This window comes from Ammospiza caudacuta, chromosome 6 (genome assembly GCF_027887145.1).
Source record: "Ammospiza caudacuta isolate bAmmCau1 chromosome 6, bAmmCau1.pri, whole genome shotgun sequence".
In the NCBI taxonomy this organism is placed as follows: domain Eukaryota; kingdom Metazoa; phylum Chordata; class Aves; order Passeriformes; family Passerellidae; genus Ammospiza; species Ammospiza caudacuta.
Window position 1 is genome coordinate 16399717 of NC_080598.1, and position 13633 is coordinate 16413349.

At 38.5% G+C, this 13633-nt stretch overlaps 1 long non-coding RNA gene across 1 annotated transcript in view; it reads left to right on the top strand.

Annotated features, from left to right (window-relative positions):
* Positions 1-5893, top strand: part of LOC131559523 (uncharacterized) — a 105835-nt gene extending 99942 nt beyond the window's left edge. The window contains exons 2-3 of the long non-coding RNA XR_009274891.1: positions 5091-5221; positions 5758-5893. This is a non-coding gene — a long non-coding RNA (uncharacterized LOC131559523). The remainder of the gene's footprint in view (positions 1-5090; positions 5222-5757) is intronic.
* Positions 5894-13633: the final 7740 nt, after the last annotated feature.

Consider the following 13633-nt stretch of genomic DNA (forward strand, 5'->3'; position numbering starts at 1 on the left):
ATAGGAAAGGTTCTCTTGAGTTCTGACTAAACCTCTGGGCCTACCTTCTTTGGGGAACAGGGTCAGAGCCTGTTAGGTTGGCAGCAAAAATGTGCAATCCATTTACTTCTACTGGCAACTGTGTCTACATATGTTTTCTCCATCATAATCCCATATTCATATTAGTATGCAAACCTCTGCCTGACTACAGCAGCAAGGTTGTGCCCCATGCTACTAAGCCTCTTATAAATATATGGTGAATGACAAAATCTTCCCCAAGCTGCTTAGAACTAGGCTTGCTGCTGAATGCTGATCCTTTCTTTTTCTTCCTGATGGCAGAAAGATATCACATACTAGGCAGAATTATTCCCTGTGGAACATTTTTTCCTGTATGATGGACACTTAATGCAGAACCAACCAAATGCTGGGAGTCAGAAGCAGAGAAGGGAGTTTGGACACTGTAGGTTAGGGGGTGCAGGAGACAGACAGACAGGGTAGAGTTTGGGGGACAGTTTTATCTTCTGTCTAACCCATTTTAGCTCTTGCAGGAAGCAGCAGCCCCTCTCCTGCCGCTCTCCATCTCTCTTGCATTGGACTGAGCTGAGTGGCCTCCTATTCAGCCCAAATGAGTGATCTAATTGCAAGTGATGGGAGGAGGGCAGGGGGACATGAAAAAACAGTAAAAATCACCAAACTGGCAGTTGTGTAACCTATGTTGCAGCCAATGTTATTTGACCTCATGCAAAAGGAGTTGGAGGCATGTTGGCTGGGAGAAGCCATTGGAGTGGGGTGGTGCAGACCCATTCCTTTCAGGAGCCACTCACAGCTCCAACAGAAGAGGAGGGAACTGAACCAGCAGCCTTTTATTTATGTCATGGGAGCAACAGCCCTCACAGCCCTGAAGAAACATTACAAAATCAGGAAGTTTAAAGAGAGCTTTAAAATCACTCATGGTCCCAAGTCTCATACAAGCGGACCATAGTCACTGAGAATTGCAGTCTTTTATTTCACTCCCTGAGTCTGGAAGATCATGAGTCACTTAAACATCCATTGAATTCAGCAGAAGCTAATGACAGGCATGTTATTGGGACTTAAAAGCTTTAAAGCTTACTCTTAGTATGAAATACCCTACCTGTAACCAAATATACTTATCATTATTGGGAATTATGTAAATAAAATCCAAACCACCTGTCAGACAGTTTTATGCTGGGGAAATAGAGTCTCAATTTCAAATGGCATTTTAGAATTTATGCAATTTAAAAAAACAATAAATTTCAATTTTTCCGCTTTTGTCATTACAAAGCTTAAAGCCAGTTCCGTGTGTGGCACCTACTTGCATTTCACTCACGGGTTTATTACAATGAGCATCACTTTAAATTAAAACCTTCATATTTTCAAAGGAAAATAAATAGTTAATGGCTTCAGAATTATTATTCTTTTCTACAGAATCCCATAAAAATTTCCCAATGAAAAAAGCTAATAAACCAATGGCGAGACACTTACATATGCAAATACGTTTCCGTGAAAGAGTTAAAGTGCTTTATAATATAAATTTGCTTTCAGTGCCAATATAATTAGATTGTAACAAGCAAACCCCTGCAACATAACACAGTGAAAATTTGAAAATTTGATTCTCCCTGGCAAACAACCAAGTCCCTGCGTGTGCACAAACCTGACATTAATAAGCTACAAGAGATTACATGATTTAGAAAAGAAGCACTTGGTGTTACAAAATCAAATAATAGATCTCTAGGCTATAATTAGGAGAATTGGGATTCAACAATGAAGTCATAATAATGTAATTTAGCTGTAAGTAACAGAGCCATGGAGTCACATTAGGAGGTGTGATCACATCTTTCAGCAAAGCTCTGCTGTGTAGACTTATTGCTGTTCAGTTTAGTCTAGTACACAGCAACCTGTTGGCACAGAGCTCAGGCTGACAGCCTCTTGTTCTCTAGGTGCAGTATGGCAAAGTGCCACCCATGCATTTTTAATTCAGTCCTGTGACTTTTAAGTCAAAACAATAAAATTATATATACTGAGTGTAGAGTTGCCTGTGAATATTTGTATAAATTACTGCACAGCGTGGGTTTAGGGGCCATTTAAGAACAGATATATTAGAACAAAAAAAAAAAAAAGGCAAAATAAACTGCTGAAGCACGGTGTTGGATTTCTAGTAGGCCTGATGAACATGTACTGTTCAGCTACTTTATTAATCTATTACTGTGGTTAGGAAATTAGTCCTTATCTGCAGCTTATTGCAGCTGCAGCCCCGAGTCACTTTTGCTCTATTCCCTACAGTGGTGTGGAGGGATTGCCTGCTCAGCCCTCTGTGCAGGTGTCACACAGCCCATGGAGGTGGGTGACAAATGTCAGTGCAGGGTGCCCCTCTGCAGTGCCCCAGCAGCCCAAACCCAGCCCTGCAGCCTGCCAGGCACGAGGGGTGCCCATGGCAGAGGGCCCAGCTGCAGGCAGGTGCCAGGGAAGCAGCTGGTGACAGGACATCGATCCCAACTCCACAAGTTTTGGGAAGGCTGCCCTTGGATTTAGGCTATTACAGATGAATACATCACACCAGCAGCCCCTCTGCTGCACCTCTGTCCTGCACAGCTATGGCCCATTATCAATTTAAACTTATTTCAAACACTTAGACCACAACTGTTTCTTTGTCATTCATTTGTCACAACTAGCAAAACAGACATAGCATGTTAATTTGTTGATTTTCTCCTTTAGGAGTTGGTGTCTAGTTAGAAGTGAAATCCTGCCTGTTCAGTCATTTATGAGCTGGTAATTTTCTTCTCTCCATGCACACCTCCTGGTGATTATGTTCTCCTCTTGGGCCTGTCTCATCCTACCTGTCTGTCCCTGTGCCCCATACTGCTTTTCACAGGCCTCCTAGAGGGATCTGAACTAAACCCAGCTCCCTGGCCTCGCTCCACAACATGAGCAGAGCAACTCCAGCAGCCCAGCTCGTGTCCAGACTTGAAATTCAGCTTCACTCACAAGAGACACACACAGGACTTTAGCTGCTTGTTGGCTTCTGCGGTGTTTGAATCAATGCTTTTGGCTTTGGGAAGAGGGATCTGGAGGGATTGATTTGGTTCTCTTTAATTCTGTAGCCTACCAAATAGTGGGGGGAAAACAGTCGTCAACTGTGCATCCATACTGCCAGAAATTTCAAACATGGTTGGAATAAAACTTTAAGATTTGTTGATTATTTCTTATGCTCTCACAAGCTAGGCCCTCTGGTCCAACACCATTCCTGTCTTTTGGAGAAATACAAAAGCTTTTGCTTCCACTCAGTCTTTGGTGTAACATGAGCAACCACCTGTTGCTCCTGTTAGTTCTATTTTATTTTTATTTGCAATTTCTTCCAATTACTGTTTATTTTATTAGTTCTTTATGGTTCTGCCATTTTTTGTTTTGATGACATTTTGATTTGTTTCAAACTGCCCTTTATTTTAATTTTCTTTCCCAAGCATGTTGATTTATGGCTGTTTCTTTTATTTCTTTTATACTTTAAATGATCTGTTTGTTTTATTTCCTTTATTTGCATAGCACTTACATTTCATGACCTTTTTGTTTCTGCAGCTGCTGCTGCCTCTGGACTGCTAGTGTTTTTCTCTTACTTATCCACCAGGAAACCAAATCCCAGTGAAGACCAGTATTAAAAACAAAACCTTTTCTGATAGGTATTTATTTTATTATTCCACAATCTCCTAAATGGGTTGTGAATTCTCAAAGTGTAGAATCTAAAACGTTCTTAAAAAAAAAAGAAAGAAACATAATGTAGAAGCTCTGTATGTTTCTATCTAAAGACCTCTTCTTCTTCAACTTCTTTTGGGCTGATCTAATATTTTGGAAGCTCTATCAGGAGCAAAGACCATTGTAGTGGAGGCAGTATGAAGACCATTCTATCTTGTAATAGTCTGTCCACAACTTTTAGCAGAATCCTCATGACTAGTGTAAAATACTAGTTAAAAATGAGTATTCTTGCAGTTAGTGAAATGTGTCATAGGAAATGTCATTTATGTTTAATCATGGCTAATGAGTGTGTGCTACCTGACAGGTGCATTTACATTTTGCATACACATGGGATGTGTTTGTGTGTCTGTGACTGTCCCTGACTATAAGCCGTGTCTATTTATTTTTATTCACGCTCATACATTCATATAAAAATTATGCCTTGGTCATCTGCATTCTTTTAGCTGTGGATCTCGCTTACTTTTATTCTGCAAAAGCTGATGCTGCTTCTGATTTTTCCTAGCAAAATTATTGATATCAGGATCATTCCTGAATTTTTTTATGTCATATGGGGGAAGAAAATTACCACCTTGCTTCTTTTAAAGCTGGTGTTACTATTCTTTTAACAATACTGAAATTCTCAACATTGTGTTCCATTTCATTCTTCATTTTTATAGTGCTGTGTCACAAACTGACAATTTGCCAGGCAAACAGGATTATGTACCAAATCAGCATCTTTTATTTACACACTAGGTGGTTTGCAGTGACCTGTTGAGTGATGCCTGCATTAACAATGTGTCTCTTGAAATACCTCCCTGCCCCCTTAAAAACTTCCTTATTGCGCCTTCCGACATTGGTGTTTGCACTATTGTACTTCTGGATGTGTCAAATAAAAAATTATATATTTATACATCCACACACACCTATAATGAGCCAAAACCAGAGCAGCCTCTGCCTCAGCTTGTTTGCACATTATGCACATGCTAGGGAATGAAATCGGAGTGCTGCTCAAAGAGAAAGCATGTGACTTGGCCCAAGGGCAGAAGAAAGTCCTGTGCAACGGGTTACATGGTTTTACACAACTTCTGGTGAAAAATGAAGCACCTCATGTCAATGCAGGAAATATTTTAGGGTATTTGTGGAGTAAACTGAATGTTTTTCCTTGCTACTTCACGCATTTACTTCAGTGTACTGCAGTACAGTAGATTGTTGTTTTCACCATAATTAATGCAGTCTTTTTTCTCACCTTCCCTGATATAATCCATCACAAACACACACCAAAAAATAAAAAGAAAAGAAAAAAGAGAGACACTTTTATTCTTTTATTTTGGTAGTTTTCTTAGCTCTAGTGCTCTCTTTCTTTCCAGGGTTGGTGTGAGAAGACTTTGAGCTAACAAGTCCTTGCCATTGGACTCATGGGGATCCTGAGAGAGCAAAGACCTCAAACCTTGATGAGGACCAGCAGGAAAGGAATGTGGTCCCTGGCAGGGTGGACAAGGTGACACATTCTTAAACTGACTTTTAGGCCTCTTTTCCTGAATCCTTCTCCTAGCTTGCCTGGAGAAAAGCTAGCAGTGGTGATGATGGTTCTTTGAACCCTGAGCACGATAAGAAAAAGAAAGAAAAGGAAAATAAAAACACAGAAAGGAAGGAATCACATAAGTAATTCCCATGTTTAGAATTTTAGAATTTACAAAATCACTGAACAGTAAATAGACACAACCTCTCTTTTGTCCCTCTCTTTCCAGGTTCTATGTTCCACTCTTACTGGGGTTTTTTTTGTTTTTTTGGGGTTTGTTTTCTTTTTTTTTTGGGGGGGGGCGGGTGTGGGTTTGTTTTTTGTTTTGGTGTTTTGTTTTGTTTTTTGGTTTTTTGGGGTTTTTTTGGGGGGTTTTTTTTGGAGTTTTTTTTTTGGGTTTTGGGGTTTTTTTTGTATAAGTACTCATTTGCTACACCCAGAGTCTAGAATTTTGCTTTTGGTTTAAGCATATATTTCAATTTATTAATTATACAATTTCCCTAATATATTTGCAGAGATTTTATGATTTCTGGGAGAAGTACTTGTTTCAACTTTTTAAGCTGAAGATCAAAAGAAGTAAAGATTTCAAGTGGAGTCTCCAATAAAAGTAACCATGTCCCAGGAAGACTGGTCATATTCCTAAGTTACAAAAGCAGTGGTTTATTAGGTAGATATAATTCATTACAGAAAAATAAAAGCTTTTGTTTCCAAGATAGTATTTTAAAAGAAATCCATCTCCTAGCATGTTGGACCTCAGATTTTTTTTCACTATGCTGTTAATACCAGTTTTAGGACAATTAACAAAGACCTTCAGGTAATTTCAGAGGGAGGTTAATTGGAACAGCAGCAGGGTATCAGTATTTTTTATAATAATATTTCAATCATTGACCCTACGATGACCCCACTAGTGCAACCCATTATTTCCTTCATTAAAGCCTGAACGTTTCACAGAGTTCATCGCTGACGCCAAGGTTTCCAGGCTGAAGCCACAGCACACAGGGCTGCCAAGTGCCTTACACCAAAACACAGCGTGAAGGCTGCTGTATTCACATTGCTCAGATTCTGATCCTAAAACCCTCATCCATGCCTCCCAAAAATGACCTGAAAGGCTTCTTTAGGTAGCACCAGTGTGGGTCAGGCCTAAGCACCTAATGCCTGAGCTTGTGTGCATTTCTGCCTCTGTCAGGCTGGGCACCTGGAAAAGATAAAACACACTTACTGCAACCAGTTCTGCACTCCAGTCTGCTCCTGCACCAAGATCACATCCTGAATGTGGAAAATGTCCTTATGCAAATCTCAGATTGTGTTCACTGATGTTTTGCATTTGGGTTTGTTTTCCTTTTTCAGCATAGTAAGGGCTTCAGGATAGCAGTAAAGCTGCTGTACAGCTAACTGAACTCCTATACCATTAGGCAAATTAATTTTACATATAAATTATTTAAATTTAATCTGTGATTAGTTCCCTGTATGAGCAGTGATACCACTATAGCACAAGTATTTTCCTTTTTAGAGAATTGCAGCATGATAAATAAATGAATAAAGACTTACAGAAATGTATTCCAGCACGTGTGTTGAGAAGCATTCTTATCAGAAATCTTGGAAATCACAATATTCCCTATGGCCCCCTAGTCTGCATTAAATATAACTAAAGACTGTAGTCATAATTTTTTTTCAAAACATGAAATGCATTTTATGCAACAGTGCCTCAGATGAGACACAAACTCAACTGAGCTTACAAATATTAGACATTAGCTCTTTGCATAGCCTTGTTTCAGCTAACAGGCCCTATTGGTAGCTGTAGATGCATTGAAACCCAGTTTTTAGATTAAAATTCATTAAAGATGTCTCACATTTTCACTGAAATGTCCATTGTTGGCTTTCTAGTAGTGGTGAGGGAGGAGGAAAGAGAGAAAAAATTAAGAAATGTGATAAGTAGTACCACTCCATTTGCCTCAGAATAGAAAAAAGATTTTGAGTTCTTCTGTAATTAGTTATAATTCCTCATATTGCAGTCAGAAGTGTCTGCCCTGACTCTTGATTCTTGAACACACCTCACCCTGATAAAAATGAGATGATATTTGATGATTTTGGTGGTTGCTGCCCAGGTTTTTTTTCTGCATTCATGAGTCAAAATGATTATTAGGATGGACATCCTAATAAGACATCCACAACAGGAATAAATAGATAAAAAAGCTAATATAAACAATCTAGTTTATTATTATTCAGAGGCAGAAGTTCACTTTTAAAGGCCTAGCTCTGCTGGTCTCATTCATGGTCACAAATCCACTTTGCAGCTCATTGTCATTAATATCAGAAAAGTACTGATTGTAAATAGCCACACAGGGAATAGGTAAAATTAAAGCCCCAAACCTCTAAATTTCTTCTAGGTTTTTTATTAATAGCCTCAGAAATCTGCTTGAGTGTTTTTGTGTCTGCAAACAATAATAAACAGGAAAAAAGGGGTTTGCATTTGCTCATTCATAAGCATATTCTTGTCTGTTTTTCAAGCAGGGTGTGATCCCATTAACTTGTTCAGTTGATAACCTCATATGACCCAACAAGTCCTCACAGAATGAACCCCTGGCTATTTTTTTTCTTCCTCCTCTGTGCCAGTGATTTCCTAATTCCTTCTCCAGTCAAGTTGCCTTGTCCAAAAAAAATCAGACTGTGACAACTGTGAGCCTATTACATGCGCATCTGCTTAACAAAGTATTGGAAGAGAATTGTTGATTTTTTGTGGGTTTTTTTTTTCTCTGAGGGGGAGGGCTTGGGGTCAGACTGAAGTGCTAATGATTTTTTTGTTTCAGAGTTTTTGTTTCTGCTTTTCTAATAAGGGCTTAACAATGGTATTTTGGAAAAAGGAACCTGTTGAAATATAAAAAATCACAAGCAGAGGTTAGTAGGAAGAAGAATATAATTTCTGTGCAATTCAAAGCCATGCTGCAAGGCATGTTTGCTAAAAGCAATATATTTCTTTTAGCAGAACCATTCCATAGTAGAAGCACTCACTTTGTAGTAGTCCTGTGAAATATATGTGAAAGGATTTGAGAAATTCTCTTCTATGCAAACAAACCTCATTGTGCCATTGTAAACTTGCCTGCAAATGGTAGACTGATATCCTTCAAGTAATTTTTTTATTTTCTAGAAGAAAAATACAAGATTGCCTGGTTTGTTTTTTTTGTACTGAAAATTAATATTTCAAAAGGATGGAATGCTCACCCTTAGATGTAAAAATGGCAGAGAGAGGTAAAGCTAGAATTTCAGGTATTTCAGTTTTACTTATAGTAGCTGTCAGGCATCTAAGAGCTTGTCATGATTCTCATAGCCTGAGTGAATTTTCTGAGCACTGGCCTGGTACTGCTCAGAAAAGGTGTGAACTTTTCAGGCAAATCTCTCCATGAGATCTCTCAAACCCAAACCCAATAGGAAGAACATTATATTCCATCTAGAAGTCACAGTGCCCTCTGTCAGGAGTGCAAAAGGATCCCATGGGCTGTCTGCCTATGAACTTCATTACAGAAATGATAGATGAGTGTATACAAAGCACTGAGAATAGAAAGTAAGCTATTTTATAGCAAAGATATTCAAGAATCTGAATTTTTGAGTATGTGTTTCTCAGAATAGGATTTCATGGGAGATGCTGGGGTTGGAAAGGATCAAACAAGATATCAGTATTCACCAAACTAAAATTTCCAAGTCTGAAAAGTGAGCATAGATGGACAGCTGTGATGTGTGCAAGACAGCCTGGCACTAATGAACAACATTGCCAACAACGCTGACAGCATTTCACTGTTTTCCTGTGCTCAGTGTAGGTATTGAAAAACTAATACATTAATGGTGGACTACTAATGTGAATTAAAAACTAGAGACACACAGCTTTCAGTCTGCCTTTCCTTCTGTCACTTATTTTGTACTGCCTGAATGAGCTATTACCTTCTTGTTTCCCCGAGATGTTGGTTCACAAGGGTAGAGTGAGCAGACTCAATTTCACTGAAAGTAATGGAGTGAGATTATCCAGAATTATTTCCAGTGGGCTGAGTTTGTTACATTCCTTCTGTTGTGAGAATATAAGTAAACAACTAAACACCTTTACTGAAAGCTGAGAATCTTCACAGTCATCACCTCTTCCTATTTCCTTGGATTAGTCCAGCATTTTGGGTTTAGCCATGCTCAATTAACTCATCCAGGAATTGGTCCAGTCAGAAATAGTTGATTTAAGTGAGATAAACTGGGCATCTGTTTGGAAAAAAATGATTATCCAAAATATGCTTTCATCGTGAGAAAATGAACTGTGCTGTCTCCATATTTAAAAACATATGCTTCTAAATAGATTCCCTTCCTTTGAAAGCTCAAGAAACAGAAAAAAAGTAACATTGAACCTGAAAATGAAACAAGCAGGTATGAAGTAAAACTCTAGTAACCTGTGTGTTAACATTTTAATGTACTGGAACTGGACCTACATCAAACCACTGTATAAACTGCATTGAATTAAAGCGATTAAACCCAGCAATAAAACCAACCACTGCAGAAATGATTGAAATATGTAGGGTGCTTGTGTTTGCACTGGTGGCAATAAAAATGCTGCCATATTTAGTCACTGATTTGCTTTAGGATAGAAATAAAATCAGCTGACAACACTCGCCTGTTTTGTTTCATTTACTAAAGATTTTTCTCTTAAAAAATAGATCTAAAATTAGAGACATGGTTAATAATTAAGAGGGAACATCCATGGAATTGGAGAATACACGGCAATAAATATCTTTGGCAGGTGATTAAATACTAAATTGGAACTGAAGCTCTTGATAACCTCAGAATCTCTTTATTGCAAGTGAACACCAATGCTTCAGATACTACTGCTGTGATACTGCAATATGAATCAAGATGATAGCAGCAAAAATAAATAATAATTTATTGCAGATGGTTTTTTCCTGATCTCTACTGCATTTGAAAATATTTTTATATCACTTTTTAGGTTGATGAGCCAATTAATCTGTAGTTAACAGCAGAACTAAGATTTTGCATTTTCAAATGGGCCTCAGTCCAGCCTCCAAGAACAGGCAAATATGGATGCAGTGAACAGATTTTAAGTTTCTACATGGAGCACCTCAGCTATTGATCTCCCTAAAGTTCATCTATGGACATCCAAATTTCAAGAGCTGGATATATTCTCCAAAGGAGGCCAGTGATTGAAAGCCATGTTGCAGATTTAACTATTTGTAGCACTTAAAAAACACCTGTTGACAGGTGTAAAAAAGGGGGTTTATTTTTCAGGATGGTCAAATAATCATATCGTAACGTATATCTTCATGTAATCACATTTTAATATTCCATCAGGCCTCAACTGAACCTCTCATGCTATTCAAAGTATCCATTTCCAGGTAATAAAGGAAAATTTGCCAATAATCTGTGATAAAATATGAACGGTACTGCTAATTCAAGTAGCACAGATGCAGCATGTGCCAATTTAGAAAATATGTACAGGCAAAAGGCTACCAGAATCAATCCAATTTGTGCTGAAGTCACGGAAATGTTGGCTTCAGATGTAGCTTAGTTATGTACAGTTTACAAAAGAAAATAGGAGCTAACCAATCTATCAGAAGCAGACATGCAAAATGGCCCTTAAACCTCCTCATGGAATCCAGATTCAGGAGAGCTAAGAGGATAAAAAAAAATTTAAAAGAAGGAAAAGGATGTAATAATAGATGTACAGTAAACCAAATAAAGTAATTTCAAAATGACTCGAGAGCAACAGTAAACGAGAAATGCCTTTGGGTACACCATCTGTTTATCCATTCCATATTATACCTTTTCATCACAATTACCTAAAGTGGTATATTTGTGTTTCTGTAATGTATGGAATTCATTACATAGTTTTGCAATGAAATTATCACACTGTGGCTGGGACATCTGCACCCTGTCATATATCATTCTATTCATTTCTAGTTAATTTAATCCTAATATCTGCCTACATGACAAGACAGATGTTCGGCTATACTGTATCTTCCATAGTTTTCTGCCTTGAAGAAACTTTAAGTCACTGAAAGAACTGACATCTTTCAAACAGACATCTCACGGGTTTGAGAAGTATGTGTGTGCAGATGTGTGTGTGTGTATGTTTGTGTTTATATGGCATGTTCTTTTTCTTAAGAAATGTGTTTTACAAAACAAAAACCTACTACAGCAACTTTTAAATACAAACATTTTTCACTCCATGTTTTCTTTTGAAAAATGAGCTTTACTTGGTATATTTTTTAATACCATTCATGAATACGTAGTATTTATCTCTTTCAAATTACCTTTTCACTTGAATGAGATTGATCTTTATTTTTTTCATTGCCGATTAGAAATTTTGGGCCAGTCTTCCTCTTTGCCTTTTGAGCCTCGGCCCCCAAGACACCAAAAGTCAATCAGCTTTCTGGCCAGCAGCCCTGCACATCCTGTCAGACACGGATAGCCAGCCAGAAGAAGATATTGGATTCCACGTGCTTTAAAGCTATTAAAAGCATCATGCAGATGGATCCATGCCATTGGTCACTGGTAGGATGTAGAGAAACTTGGAGCATGGGATAAGGTGTGTGTGACCACAAATGTAAAGCACTCCTTGTCACCACTCCTGTCACACTCCTCCTCAAGTGGTGCTGTCAAGGCTGTCAAAGAGCTTTGCTGTGCTTCCACTTATAGCACAACATCTTCAGACCAGATTTGCAGAAGGTCTTAGGCAGGCTCTGACACCATTCCCCAGCAGCTCTATCCCATTTGCCACTCCTCAGCCCCATCTTAAATTCCTTTAAGCAGAGCAGCACCTGACAGTATTTACAGGTCTGCAGCTCTGTCATTTAAATCCTTTTCTTAAATACACTTATGCATGTTCCCAAAATCTCAGCTCTATCCTATGAAGCTGTTAGCTGGGTAAATACTGGGAATATCATCTGATGGCATTTTCCTGTCCTACAAAATACATAGGTGTTTAGAGGCCCCTAGGTTGGGTAAAAAAAGGTTCAAAATATCCAACACAACTCAGACAAAACAGAACTCTGTGCTAGAAGGGGATACTTTCATGGTAACTATTTTACAACACTTTTGAAGAATATGTAAGTTTAAATTCTATGCCTGTAAGCTGCCAGATAAGCCAGAAATAAATTATACCCAGCTGTTGTGTTGGATAACAGAAACAGATTGCGTAAGGGACACCCAGATAAACATGAATTGATTTAGGGTATTAATTATCTAAAAATGGCAACTGCTCTTCAAGTTGTTTGGCTGATGATGTAGAGGGTGAAATAATTCAGTTAGCTTATATTCACCTCTGGCATGAAGAGAATTTAAGGGGAAAAAAAAAAGCCTTGAAATTGCATCTAGCCCATGGAATGGATTCTTTTAGTGTCCTCACAATTTAGGACCATGATATCATGATACAATTTATAGCAGGACTATGTTAAACAGGGATATCAGGCTAGAGGCTGGCTAACATTTGTTAACACCCATTTATATTTTAAAATGGAATGTTTGCTTCATCTGAATAAATCAGTAGTCACTACTTTTCCCCTGGAGTCTGTGAAATCCAGAAAACAAAAATCACTGCTTGCTCTGTGTGTTGGTGTCATTGTGACATCATTTTCAAAGCTTCATAAAGACAGATTGATAAAAAAAGCAAACAGGTGCTGAGGTGTTTCAAACTAACAATAGTTCAGTGAACACCAGTATCTCTGGGCTGCACAATAATTATGTAAGCCTCTCTGCAAACAGTACAGCACACGACATTTGCTAACAATTATCATTTGTGTCTATTTCCACAGGCTTAGGAAAGGAAATAACTGTGGTATGTGCTGGCAAATATAGCATGTTCTGACTCCGTGGCATGAAACCTTCAGTTTTTCAGTAGTGACCACTGCAGTTTGGATGGCAAAGCCCATGGCTCCAGTAACAGCTTTAATGAAACTCCGCTGCAACCAAAAATCTCAGCAGCCACCAATGACAGCTCTTAGGAGCCCCAGCCTTCTCCTTGCTGAAGAAGTGCAAAGGGATGACTGTGAGGAATTAAGCCAAATTCCAGCACAGAACGGCTGTGTTGGTAGGCTGCCTAATACATCTGAGAGGTTTTAGGTTTCTAATATGGAATGGATTAACATTGGCAGACGGCCTAACACCCTCGTGTGATATGGAACAGTAGCATAAACCCTGGGATTTTTGGGGGATTCTAAGATTATTTGTTTACTGCATTTACATAGGGTTTTCTTAAAAAAGAAAAAAGGAAAAATCAAAAAGTATAAAAAACCCTTAAAGAAATGGGAATTCCTGACTAAGACTGCTGCCTGCAATTCTCAGCATGGAGACAGCCTTCCCCCTTGGAGAGAGTTTGGTCTGTTTGGCGACATCAGGTAACAGGGTTGT